Source organism: Oryctolagus cuniculus, chromosome 16, assembly GCF_964237555.1.
Source record: "Oryctolagus cuniculus chromosome 16, mOryCun1.1, whole genome shotgun sequence".
NCBI lineage: Eukaryota > Metazoa > Chordata > Mammalia > Lagomorpha > Leporidae > Oryctolagus > Oryctolagus cuniculus.
This window is the reverse complement of record NC_091447.1, coordinates 42,040,603-42,052,481: the sequence shown is the minus strand read 5'-3', so window position 1 is coordinate 42,052,481 and position 11,879 is coordinate 42,040,603. Positions and strand designations below refer to the sequence as shown.

At 38.2% G+C, this 11,879-nt stretch overlaps 1 long non-coding RNA gene across 1 annotated transcript; it reads right to left on the bottom strand.

Moving 5' to 3' along the window:
* Nucleotides 1-10,123: 10,123 nt before the first annotated feature.
* Nucleotides 10,124-11,524, bottom strand: LOC127492687 (uncharacterized). The gene is made up of 2 exons (XR_007922393.2): nucleotides 11,168-11,524; nucleotides 10,124-10,639 (listed from the first exon to the last, which is right to left on the bottom strand). It is a non-coding gene; the product is annotated as an uncharacterized lncRNA (long non-coding RNA).
* Between the last annotated feature and the right edge of the window lie 355 nt (nucleotides 11,525-11,879).

Genomic DNA, 11,879 nt, shown 5'->3' with positions numbered 1-11,879 from the left:
ATGATTATAGGCAATCCAGATGTTTCTGGGTCCAATATATATGGATTTCAGCTTCTGCAGCATAGTTAAATAAATTCTCCCTCAATAACATGGTTCAAATATTAGTCACTATAATATATTTGAGCAATTATATAAACTTTTCTGCTACTTCTTCAGTTTACAAATCACTATATAAATGAGATACATCATGAGCCACACATCTTTTTTTGGAGAGGCAGAGAGAGACAGGTAGATAGAGAAATCTCACATCTGGTTGTTCAGGGTGGACCCAGACCGAAGCCCCAAGCCAGGAACTCAACCTGAGACTCTCACATGAGTGGCAGGGACCCAAGTTCTTGAGTCATCACCTGCTGCCTCCCAGGGTGTGCATCAGTAGTAGTCAGAAGCCGAGTCCAGTCTAAAATCTAGTCAATCTGGTATTACCATTGTAGGCACCCCAAGTACATCTTAACCATTAGGCCAAATGCTTGTCCCAGGGATGCACATCTTGATCAGAAACAAATCCTACTACTCCTTTCAAAGGCTGTTATTAATTGGTCACATCTATTTTTCAGTTCAAACACAGACAGCAAAGCATATAGTTGTGTTGCCTTCATGTCTTCGAGTGAAAAACTCATGTGGCATTTTACAAAAAATGTATAATTGGGAGAAAATTGGTCAACAAAAATGAGATGTGGTAAAGAAATAAAAGTGATAACACTATAAGTAAATCTGAATAAAACATAAATAGAATTATAGAGGAAATAGCTTACTGTAGAAATGGGACAGTTACAATTTTCATGTTGATTATTAAGATTTCTTAACTTGATGTAAACTTGTATAGTCATTTTTTATGTTAGCATACCACCATGCAGGGTGAGGACTGCTGGTATTAAAAAGTTGACCTTTCCCTACAGTTTTAGGAGTTCTCTTTCTATCATATATTAAGTTTCTGAATGCATTCAGAACTGGTATTGGAATCCCCATTCAATTCTGTTGGTTTGTCTGTCTCTTCAAGCACCAACACACATTTGAAATTATAGAAACAAGTACATTGACTTTGTTTTTTTTTTCCAAAATTAAACTTTTCCAAGCTCTTTTTTATAAATAATCTTGTTCCAGAATATAGTGATATTTGTACTTCCTCCTTTTTGAATTTCATGCATTTATTTATTTTCCTTGTCTTGTTATCATGGCTAGGACTTCCAGTGTAACACTGAATAGAATGAATGACAGTAAGCATCCTTGCCTTGTCCCTAACATTGGGCAGGAAGTCGTCAGTATTCAGTAGTAAGTATGATGCCAGCTCTAAGCAGCCCCATTCCTGCCTACTGGTTTTATTAGCCAAAGAAAGATTCCGTATTCACTTTGCTGGGTGTTTTAATCAAGAATTGCAGTTTTCTTGGTATTTGTTGTTTATTTTTCCATGTTAATATAATCATCATTTCTAGTTTAAAGCATCATCAGAATTTTATCAGAATTATGTTAATTTATAAATTAACTTGGAACTGATATATTTATGATATCGAGGCTTTCAGTTCAAAAACCTGATAGTTCAATTTTTTAAAGTATAATTTGCAATTTTCAGTAATGTTTTAAAGTTAATATTTTGCTATATGTTAAGGCTTTGCCTAGGTATTGTAACTATTTTTCTTGCTATTATCATTGGGCCTTTTCTTACATTTCTGGCAGTTCTTGCTTATGTATATATATATATATCATTAATTTTTATATGCTAATTTAATTTTCTTTTCCCTTATTAAATTCTCATTAACTGTAACAATTTTTGAAAAGTTTAATTATAACACATTTTAATAATGATAACTTTATCTCTTTCTATTCTTTGGCTTCTAATTGTTTTCCTCTGGATGCCTTGGGTAATATCTTCAATATCATGTTTAATGGAGGTGATAATTACAGTTTCCTTGACTTTTATTGGACAGTCTCTTTCTTCCCCATAAAATACAATACCGGACTTTGGGTTGCGGTATAAAATTTGCTGAAAATGTCATTTGAGTTCTTTTTCTCTTGCTTTTTTGTGGCTAATTAGCCTGGTTTTAAGGAGTTTTAGGGAAATTAAAACAACTGCTACTACCGTGATCATGTCACAGGACGTTCCCTAAAGGTTATATCATTTTATCTGGTAAGAGAAGCAGAGGGAGAAAGAGTGGCATTTCCTTTATGATTGGAGACGATGAATATATTGAAGAGGTTGCTGGCCTGATGGAGGCAGGAGAGAGGCTGTTCAGCCAATTAATCGAAGATAAACCACTACGGAGAGGTCAGTATGCACAGCAGCAGTCAGTGCTGGGATAAGTAGCAAGATGGGCAAATCCTTACAAGCATGGGAAAATCAAACAGGAGCCAACATTAAAATTCTATTTTTAGGAGCAATATTTAGAATTCTATCTTTAGATCACTCTAAAAGCTCATTGGAGGCACCAGGTAACCAGGGGATTAAATTGACCACGTATGAGATGGGGACTCCTGTCCTTTATCCTTGGAGACACACTGCAGGCTAAGTTGAGGCTCAGTAACAAAAATGAACGTGTCACTTATTTAAAATCAACTACGAAGAGACAAGTGAGATGAATTTTTCATTTCTCCAAACTGCACGCATTCACTTAGATAATTTTGACTTCTTATGTTTTAGTACTTCAAATTTAGTAGCAATGCTATCTTCTCTGAACTAAAACTCCTAGTTCTTGCATTTGTCCTCCAAATCTTCTTGGCGAATAGATGTGAATCATCCAGTCTCCAACATATAAGTGAATGACGAATATCTCAAAGCAAATAGAAGAAATAAGCCCTCAGGGAATACTATGGTTAATAAGCAGAAGGGATTGAGAATGAAATACCTTCGTTTTCACACACAAATGTGCTTATGATCAAACCAGAGATTTGCAAATTGCCATAATCCCTCAGAGTTAATAATCCTGAAAATGCAAGGGCTTGTATGATATCAACAGCTTTCATTCTGAGATTCCAGCTGCGCCAGCCTCCCTTAAGCAGGTTCAGATGAAGGGATGAAAACGTGAAAAGCGGGAGGAAGAGACCCACCTTCTTTCCCATCACTCTGTGGCAAGCGTGGTATCAGTGCCTTCTGAGGTTTTGCTGAATCCACAATGCAGGTTGCGTTGTATCTTGTTATCCTGTTCGACTCAGTCAAATCTTTATAATTTTTAAATCAATTTTAATAACAGTAATTTTGATCATTGAAATTTTCCCTTTCTATCTTTAGGTGTAAATATGATACTAATTCAAACATAAACTCTTTTTTTTTTTTTTTTTGCTTTACTCGAGGAAAATAATACTTAAATCTACAGAGTCCATGTAATATTTTCTTTCTTTCTTTCTTTGGCCCATTCCTTTATTTGAAAGGCAGAGTTACAGAGAGGCAGAAGCAGAGACAGAGAGAGAGGCCTTCCATCTGCTGGTTCATTCCCCAGATGACCCCAATGGACAGAGCTGCGCGGATCCAAAGCCAGGAGCCAGGAGCTTCTTCTAGGTCTCCCATGCGGGTGCAGGGGCCCAAGGACTTGGCCACCTTTTCCTGCTTTCCCAGGCCACAGCAGAGAGCTGGATGGGAAGTGGAGCAGCTGGGACTCAAACCAGCACCCATATAGGATGCCAGCACTGCAGGTGGTGGCTTTACCCATTATGCCACAGCGCTGGCCCCCATATAATATTTTCAATACTGGTTGTTTTGCTTTGAACACTATGTTACCCAACTTACAAATGTAGGAAGAATATGCATGAAATGAGAAATTTTGCCTGGATATTGAACCTCTGCCAATTAGAACGATTGGGGTAGATCTGGGGATGTCTGGAGAAATCCAAGCAATATTTGACCTGGAAGCCCTGGAAACCAAGGGGCTGGCTTCCTCCAGGAAAGTTACTCCCAGGGTTCTTTTTGCAGAAGGCAGAAAGTTTGCCAGACAGCTGTTCCTGAGGGCTAGGTTTTTTGTTTAGTGTTTTTTATTTTATGTGTGAGTGTGCATGGAAAAGATCTTGAAAGCCAAATATTTGTGCTGCAGTTCTTTTCTTGTCCTGCCTCTCCCAGACACAGAAGCCAAGAAAACATTCTATTTGTGTGCACCACAGGAACCACAGTCGTAAATACAAGTAGATGGCTAACCGGCAGGCACTGACTATATGAAAAACAAAAGCAAGACACTTAATTTATGGGAAAAAGAGAGGCGAGAAAGAAACATGAACATCAATCTCTGTCTCACTATTTCACTTGAAGATTAGGTGAACTACTCAAATTCTTTTAATCTCATTAGCTTCACATGGCCCTTTGCAAGAAAATATATATTTCTGTGTCCTCTGATGTAAATTCCTAATTTTGGCTGAAATGGTAGAGAATCTAACTATTGCTTAGCAAAATATACATGACACTCATGCCCAAGCCTACACCCGTAGCAACAACAACAAAAGCCAATTTCATATACACAATGATCAGACCAGCTGGATAAATATGTAGGGATCTAGCTACGTGGATGCTACTTTCATCTGATTTGTAAATTTAATGTTTTTAGAAACTGCATTATCTCAGAAAGAACACAATTTTGTCTCGACATCATTTTCTACTCTTTGGTAACAATAAAAATGTCCTGTGTTAGAAAGTTTTTTTTTTTTTTTTTAATATGTCAAGTCCAGGCTTTCTTTGAAAGTATCCCATTAAGTAAAACAAGAACCTCTGAGACCTATGGACTTTCCTAGGCATGGGAAAGGAGGGTTATAGGAGTGGCTGATGACTTGCTCTTCAGGTTCACTCTTCCTATTGGAACATGATCAAGAGAAACTTATTGGAAGGGCTTCACTTGTGTGTTCAACGTGAGGTTCAGTGTGCAGTCATGCTAAAGACACCTCCTAGATAAAATGCAAAATACAGGAAATCCTTCAGAAAAAGCTTCCAGATGTCATAGAAAGTCCATTGAAAGAGGAAATACAAAAGAACTCTCGCTTTCCTCTAACCAACTGAGGCACTGTCAGAGAGGTAATAAGGGGACACAGGAAAGCCACATAGGGTTTCACAGGGGAGAAAGAGGCTTCAGCTGTGATAACTGAGAAACTGGGTGAGACCGCATGTTGTGGCTTCTACAACTGCACAATCCTGTGATGTACGCATTATAGCAACAGCATGTTTGCTGTGGTAATATTCATTGTAGGGAAAATTACCATGTCCTACACAGAAGCAAGGATTGTGAGGACCATGGGAACACACCCATGCTCATCACCTGAATGTCCTATTCAGCCACTGTCATCAACCCAAAGCTCGTCACCTAGGAGGTGTTGGGGCTTTGCCAAGGACTCAGCAGTTTGCCAATGGGAAATTATCCTCTGGGCTGAGCAGCTCCTGATTCATATCATCAAACCACATCAGTGCACAAGTCATTTAGAAAAGCTGTTTCAGTGCACAAGTGCTTGCAGGAAGGAGAGAGATTAGACAAAGGAGCAGAATAATAATGTTAAAATTTAAAAGCCCATTAGAAAAGGAACACAGACCAACCAAGAAAATACCATGATGCTGTGCCCAAGGTTGAAGGAAAGTCTGGTGTCCTGACACCCTCATCCAAGTAATCACCCAGAGCAACAGGCGGTTGATAGCTGTCAATAGGAAGTGAAAACCCAGTGACAGAATCTTATCTATTTTAACGGACACCTTCCATTTCCTTTTCTTCACTCAGGCATGGTTCCTGTCCCTTGCAGAAGGAAATTCGGCCATCCACAGACAGATACACTGTGAAATGCTGCCTGTCAGACTTTATTAGGAAACAGCATCTGCCAGTCTTGTGATTTTGTGCTCGGAGGGACTCTTGTACAGAAACCCACGCTTAGCTCTATTAATGACAGATTCTAACAGGTGTTATTTTCCTGTCAAACTTTTCATTCCTCTTGTGACTGCAAGGCAGAGAGCAGCTCCAAACTCAGTTTCGAAGAAGTTTATCTTCTGTGTCTCCCACATTCTTACATCCCTCCTTCCCCGTGAGGACCATGGGAACATACCCACGCTCATCATCATCACTGTGGTATTCGGATTCCTTTATGAGGATCCCTTCTGACCCTGAATCTTCACTCTGTCTGTCTGTTACTCTGGCTTCTGCTCTGTTCTATCTCCACCCTCCAAATCTCCTGTTCTCCATCTCCTTTTACAGCTATGAATGGGATGTACCAGGTGACATATTAATTCTTTATGAAATATGAGTGCCTTCATTTTCCCAAGCTGTGGGTTCCTTCTAACCTGTAGTGGCGACTCCAATTATTAGAATGGTAGGCTCTGAAGCTTTCAGGTAGGAAAATGATTTTTAAATATGGAACTGTCCAAAGGTACTAAAAGGATTTACTAAAAACTGTGATGGGCCTTTCTACTGTAATAGTTGAGGTTTAGTCCACCTATAGTAGTCAGTCATGGTAGGATAACTTTTCCTCCAAGCCATCCCTTAGGATTTAAAAGCATTTCTGCCAAAATTAAAGAAGTTTTGGGCAAATGTCTGTTTTATATAATGACTAGAAAATATTGATTTGAGTGACTGGTGATGAACAAGTTGTATTACCCATGCATGTAGACAGGTGGTGTGGTGTCAGGAGTTTGTGCCTTCCTGGCTGTCAGCCTCTCAGTGCTCCTCAGATACTCACTGGTCCTAATTGTTAGCATGAGAAATCACCCAAAGCAAAAGTCCATTCTGTATGACATTATCAGGGATTTGTGTGTAAAGTAACAATCACAATGTATTTCTTATTATTTATCAACATCAATTTATATTATCTCATATGAGTATTTCAAAGTGATTTAACAGTTTGAAAACAAATAGAAATCAAGTCTCTCCTAAGAAATCTATTTGAAATATTGTAAGTGTATGTTTGGTATGTTTGCAAGGAAACTGATTTATCATATTTGCAAGTTAATTGACCTTAAGTCTGATGTAAATGTTATCCTCTCAAAGGTAAATTAAAAAGTAGATTTAAAAAACCAAATACCCAAGTAGATCATCTATGCATCTTTGAGTAATTTTGTCTCTAGAGAATAATTAATTTGCATGATTTTTTCTCAGCCTGTTGGTTAAGGGACCTAATACTCTCACAATGTTATTTACTTAACATGGACATTTACAAATAGCTTAGCATTCATACTCAGAAACATGACAAAGACTACATCAAAACTAGAATTAAAAGATGTTTATTTCTGTGCAAAACACTTGGAAACCCGTGCATATTACTGTTCTTTAAAAATTTTATAGAGGCACAGTGGCACAGTGGATTAACACCCTGGCCTGAAGTGCTGGCATCCCATATGGGCGCTGGTTCTAGTCCCGGCTGCTCCACTTCTGATCCAGCTCTCCACTTTGGCCTGGGATAGCAGTAGAAGATGACTCAAGTCCTTGGGCCCCTGCACCCACGTGGGAGAGCCCAAAGAAGCTCCTGGCTCCTGGCTTCGGATCGGTGCAGCTCCGGCTGTTGCGGCCAACTGTGGAGTGAACCATGGGATGGAAGACCTCTCTCTCTCTCTACCTCTCCTCTCTCTGTGTAACTCTTTCAAATAAATAAATCTTTAAAAAATTTTGATGGAATAACACATATTATGAAAAAAATCTATGCATGGATTTTAAACTTTTTTCATTAAAATAAATTTATCTTTTAATTCCAGTTTTCCATGAACTTTTTGAAATCCTGGGGCTTTTGAAAAGATGATTTTCTGCTACATAAACGAGATCAAAATTATTACCAGAAACATAAGATTATATTCCTAAGAGTGACCTCATTTATTGGAGGATATATCTGATAAGGCTTATATCATGCCTGTACATGTAACAATGAAACTTTTATGCATACTATCAGTTGATAGTGCTTCATATTTAGAATGCCTTTTGTATAGGAAAACATTAAACTCTTTCAGTGGTAACATGTTAATCACTCCTTGGAGGCTTGATTTGGACATAACCAGGGTTTGTATGTGGGGGGTGGGTGGGTGATCTAGTCTGTCATCAAAAATAATACATATATATGTGTGTGTCTATATACGTGTGTGTATGTGTGTGTATATGGCTTTGCAGGGGGTTGGATGTGATGAACTACAAGCAACTTTATCAGCCTCCTGCAAAGGACAATGATCTCTTTTGGGGTTTATAGCCACTCCCTTCTGATACTATGTAAGAATTTATACCTCTTATCTCTGGTATGTCATTTCCACTGTGATTATAATTATGTTATTTATGTATATAATTTTGGTTTTTATGTATATGATGAGGTCTTTGGTTTTTTTTTTTTTTTTTTTGGGTAATTGCTTTTTCAGAATTTGAGATGCCAATCTGAGTTGACTCCTGTAATTTAAAAAAATTCCTTAGAATCCCATGGTAATTTTCTTACTACATTTTGCATTGCTTTTTCTCAGTTTTGGGTCACTGATCATCAAGAATAAATGAACATTAAGCTTTTATACTTTTTTCATCTCTTGAGTTAATCCCCAATTTTGTATCTGATTTGGTCTTTAAAATACTTCACATTCTTGAGTTAGGGAGACTATAAATGCTAAACAGTGATCCACTGTCTTATATTTAGGTTCACAAAGTTCCAGGTAACCTAGACATTTAGAGGCAAAAAAAGTAGTTATGAGGCCCATGTTCTACATTGGAGTATCTGAGTTCAATTCTCAGCTCTAGGTCTTGACTCCACTTTCTTGCTAATGTAGGCCCTGGAAGCATCCATGTTGGCTTAAGTATTTTGGGGTTCCTTCCATCATCTACAGGGGAGATCTGCATTGGGTTCTCAGAATCTGGCTCCATTTCTGGCTTAGTCCCACTGTTGTGGGCATTTGGGAACTGAACCTATAGATGTTATTTATATCACTTTACCTTCCAAATAAATAAGCAATAAAAATTAAAAATAAATAAATAAAAGCAAAGGCAGAAGGTGCATGGCAGGAAGACTTCTAGAAGTCCAGAAGCTTTTCCAACTTCTGTATTGACTTTGACTTTGTTGAGCCATTTATAATAAACTTAGTTTAGGATTTTAATCAACATCATGCAGTCAATTCTAGACACTGAGTTAAGCATAGACTCTTTTTAGAATATGCTATTAGGACACAATTCCATGACTGTGTCTCATGGTCATTTGTGAACTTACCAGATTTGCCAGGATAGCTATTATAGAAATCCAGAAAGAAATGCCTATGATGATTTGTTATCTGTGCTGTGAATATATTCAAAGAAAAGCAATTTATTTCCTTGGGATTTTTCTGGAACTTTCCTTCACTTTTCTATTAAGGCAACCACAGTAGTTATTTCAATTTTGTTCTTTCTTTTTCTGTGGCTTCTATCCTTTGCTTGCCCAGTACTGTCAGAGATAGCAATTGGACTTTTATTTCTTTACTGACTTCAACGCAGATGCGAAGACAGAAATGAAGGATTTTTCTCTGCCCAATAAAGTCCTTCTCATCCAATAAAATAAATAATGCTGTTACTACCCTGATATATTGTATAAATTGACCTCAGAAATAAAGTAAAAAACTTGACCTGTTTTAAGGAAAAGGAACTAATTATGTATCAAGATGTGCCTGAAAATAAGCAACAGTCATGGCAAATTATTTGTCAGCATGTTGCAATCTAATCCTTCTTGCTTTCTATGAGCTTGGAGAGTTTGTAATTTACTCTGCAGATAATTATGTAACAAGAAAGTCATTTTATTTTTTCTTGCTTAGCCAAGTGAATATAAATAACAACAACAAAAAAGATTATATGCAATTGTAGAATGTTAGAGTAAGATTGCTTTTTGTCAAAGATATTCCAAAATCAAGATATAAAAACCCCATTACCTCAAATTAGTGATTTCCCAAAAGTTAAATAATGGGTGGAAAGTTAATCTTATACTATACAAGATGGTGAATTTCAAGGATTAATAATTTTTGTCAGCTTTGTTATTTTTAGGATGATTTAAATTAAGAGATCAGCTGTACACAGCTATATTTCATTGTATCTTATTATAAGAATTCTCAATTTCACCAGAGACTTCCTATGGACTCATTAAGAAATTATCTGATATGTGTTATCAACCAAAGTAATTAGCTATCATAACTGTTTTCTCAAAGTCTCTAACCATTAACTATAAATGCACCTTTTTTTTGAATATTGAAAGCCAAATTGCATTGACAAGTAAAAAAAATACCATATTTTATTTCTGAAAAGAAAGTCATTTCTTTGATATTGCTTTATTACTAGTCCAATTAAATTTTCAGCATAATGAATAAAGACAAATGAAAGTATATAATGTCATACAAACAAGATAGCATATATAATGGGAACATGATTAGTTTGTCAGTGGAAGCTCTTTAAAGGTTATCAGAAAATGTGAGGTTTAAAATTGATAGAAACAACTTTAAGCAAATGGAGGGCTTTCTTTGCCAAGTTTGCATGAACTTACATACTGTGAGGCATACATGACAAAGGCCAAGTTTGCTTCCATGCATGTGAGGTTGCAACTTCCCAACACCTACTGCTTCTGCAGCTATGAGCACATTCTGTGGAGACTGGAGCAGATGGATGGAATGAAGATCTTAAATAGTTTTACTGCTTGTATTTGCTTGTCTATTCTCACATTCTTGCAGGCACTCTGCACACACCTTGCTGAGCAAGTACCACACACCACTGTAGTATAGTAAGCACTAGAAATAAAAAGAAAAAACAGGGTGCAAAAGTTGCCTCCAGGAGTTCACAGTCAGTAGAAAAGGGGGCATGTTAACAGTAGAAAAACAATAATGGAAGTACATAAAAACCAGTCATCTGAGGGAATGGAGATTGATGTCCTGGATAGAAAATTCACCTGAGCTGGCTTTGAAGCATTACTAAGAGGAATTGACAGCCAGCTGGTTCTCAAAACATCTATAGGAGTTTGACAGACAAAATTACAGGAAAGCCTAGGATGAGAAAATGCCCAGGAAGATGGAAATAAATTGACTTATTCAGTGAAAAAGGACTAAGTAAGAAGGAAAGAGTGACAGTTACAGAACCCTGGGGAAGAGCGTGTCTGCGAAGAGGATCCAGCTAAGCAGGCAGAAAAAAGAGAAGTCAGAGTTAAGAGGGGACTGAGATGGAGCCTTGTTCCCAAATCCCAGAAAGAGAACATTTCAGAAAGAAGCAGGTCATGCCCTGATGCTGAGGGAAAGGCAAGTTAAGAGCAGCTTAAAAATTACCTATCATGGGGCCGGTGCTGTGGCGTGGTGGGTAAAGCCGCTGCCTGCAGTGCTGGCATCCCATATGAGTGTTGGTTTGAGTCGCGGCTGCTCCACTTCTGATCCAGCTCTCTGCTGTGGCCTGAGAAAGCAGTAGAAGATGGCCCGAGTCCTTGGGCCCCTGCCCCCATGTGGGAGACCTGGAAGAAGCTCCTGGCTCCTGGCTTCAGTTATGTACAGCTCCAGTCATTGTGGCCATCTGGGGAGTTGACCAGCAGATGGAAAACCTCTCTCTCTCTCTCTCTCTCTCTCTCTCTCTCTCTCTCTCTGCCTTTCAGAGATCAGCAGCAGTTTACAGGGAGTGCTGAGGGTGGAATCACTAACTACATTTCCCGTTGTGGTGGGGCTGGGGCAGGGGTTACAGAAGACAAAGGTAGGAATTCCCCTGCAAGAAGTTGGCATCATCTCTAAGCAGGGAGAGGGAAAGCTGAAACAAGTGACATGACAGAAGTAAAAGTTTGGGGAAGCAACAGTGTGGAGAATATGTAAACCCACTTAAACATTCAGTATTCTGTGAGATTTTCTTTTTCTTTACCTCTTTATCAAATAAAAAAAAAAAATAGAGAGCAGTTGTTTAGCCTAGTGGTTAGGATTCCTGCATCCCACCTTGGAGTGCCTGGGTTTGAGTCCAGGCTCTGCCTCCTGACCCCAGCTTCCCACCAATGCAGACCCT